Genomic DNA, 2,595 nt, shown 5'->3' on the forward strand with positions numbered 1-2,595 from the left:
ACTATCCTTTCGGGTCCCCCAAGCTTTCACCATGGCTGTCAGGTGGGAATCTATTCCAACAGTTTACAGACAGTAGTTAGCTATTTTTTAAGCAAAGAGGATTTCAGTGCAGATTACAGTGATCATGCTAATATATATAAAATTATATCCTCTTTTGTAAACATAAGAAACTATCATGTAAGTTTCAGAGAGTCCTGATTGAACCATTGTCACAGATCAAAATGGACTTTAAATGAGAACTTCTGTTGATTAACAGCTTATGATTTCCCTCCTAATACCTATCCCTGAGTGTGGGCTATTTCCTTCCCCTGGTATTGGGACTCCTTGCATACACACACCCACCTACCATAACCAAAGGCCTGAAGTTGCAAGAGTACATTGGAAATAAAAATGTTGCTCTAAGTTCCTTAACTTTTGTGTTTCTAAGAGATAGTATTAATGAGCATCTGGGATTCTAGATTCACTGTTAGAAATAGTGGTAGCCAGACTAAGACTGGTCTTCAATAACAATAATGACACTGACATATACATGGAAGTTGAACAACCCTCTACTCAATGATAACATGGTCAAGGAAGAATTAAAGAAGGAAATTAAAGACTTCTTAGAATTTAATGAAAATGAAGGCACAACATACCCAAACTTATGGGACACAATGAAAGCAGTGTAAAAGGAAAACTCACAGCTCTGACTGCCTCCAAAAAGAAACAAGAGAGAGCATACATTTGCAGGTTGACATCAAACCTAAAAGCTCTAGAAAAAAAAGAACTTCTACACAAGAGGAGTAGAAGGCAGGAAATAATCAAACTCAGGGTTGAAATCAACCAAGTAGAAACAAAAAGGACTATACACAGAATCACCAAAATCAAGAGCTGGTTCTTGGAGCAAAACAACAAGATAGGTAAACCCTAATCCAGACTAACCAGAAGGCACAGAGAGTGTATCCAAATTAACAAAATCACAAATGAAAACAGAGACATAAGAACAGAATCTGAGGAAATTTAAAAAATCATCAGACCCTACTATAAAAGCCTATATTCAAAACCAGTGGAAAATCTGGATGAAATGGACAATTTTCTAGACAAATACCAGGTACCAAAGTTAAATCAGGAACAGATAAACCATCTAAACAACCTCATAATGCCTAAAGAAATAGAAGCAGTTATTAAAATTTTCCCAATGAACAGGAGCGGCAGGACCCCTGCCTGAGACATGGCCGGAACCTGAAGGAAACAGACCGGATAAACAGTTCTCTGCACTCAAATTCCGTGGGAGGGAGAGCTAGACCTTCAGAGAGGCAGACAAGCCTGGGAAACCAGAAGGGACTGCTCTCTGCACACACATCTCAGACGCCAGAGGAAAACACCAGAGGCCATCTGGAACCTGGTGCACTGAAGCTCCCTGAAAGGGGGGCCCAGATCTTCCTGGTTGCTGCCGCCGCAGAGAGCCCGTGGGCAGCACCCCGCGAGCGAACTTGAGCCTCAGGACCACAGGTAAGACCAACTTTTCTGCTGCAAGAAAGCTGCCTGGTGAACTCGGGACACACGGAGGCAGAATTAATTCCTCTAGGACCGGGCACGTCCTGTGTTTACCGGGAGTCCCACACCCGCGAATCTCGGCCCGCAGCAGCTCTCTGCTCCCAGACCCCATGGGAGAGAGACCTCACCTCCTGGTCAGGTGGGCACTCCTGAGGCTGCAGAGCAGAAGAGACCACCAACACTGCCGACCCCTGCCCACATCCTTGGCTCAAGAGGAAACTGTAAAAGGCCTCTGGGTTCCCGTGGGGGAGGGCCCAGGAGCCACAGGACCCCTGTGCCTGAGACACTGCCGGAACCTGAAGGAAACAGACCGGATAAACAGTTCTCTGCACCCAAATCCCGTGGGAGGGAGAGCTAAACCTTCAGAGAGGCAGACAAGCCTGGGAAACCAGAAGAGACTGCACTCTGCATACACATCTCGGATGCTAGAGGATAACACCAGAGGCCATCTGGAACCCTGGTGCACTGAAGCTCCCAGAAAGGGCGGCGCAGATCTTCCTGGTTGCTGCCGCCGCAGAGAACCCGTGGGCAGCACCCCTCGAGCGAACTTGAGCCTCAGGACCACAGGTAAGACCAACTTTTCTGCTGCAAGTGACCTGCCTGGTGAACTCAAGACACAGGCCCACAGGAAGAGCTGAAGACCTGTAGAGAGGAAAAACTACACGCACGAAAGCAGAACACTCTGTCCCCATAACTGGCTGAAAGAAAACAGTAAAACAGGTCTACAGCACTCCTGACACACAGGCTTATAAGACAGTCTAGCCCTTGTCAGAAATAGCAGAACAAAGTAACACTAGAGATAATCTGATGGCGAGAGGCAAGCGCAGGAACCCAAGCAACAGAAACCAAGACTACATGGTATCATCGGAGCCCAATTCTCCCACCAAAACAAACATGGAATATCCAAACACACCAGAAAAGCAAGATCTAGTTTCAAAATCATATTTGATCATGATGCTGGAGGACTTCAAGAAAGACGTGAAGAACTCCCTTAGAGAACAAGTAGAAGCCTACAGAGAGGAATCACAAAAATCCCTGAAAGAATTCCAGGAAAACACA

Source organism: Rattus rattus, chromosome 6, assembly GCF_011064425.1.
Source record: "Rattus rattus isolate New Zealand chromosome 6, Rrattus_CSIRO_v1, whole genome shotgun sequence".
NCBI classification, from domain to species: domain Eukaryota; kingdom Metazoa; phylum Chordata; class Mammalia; order Rodentia; family Muridae; genus Rattus; species Rattus rattus.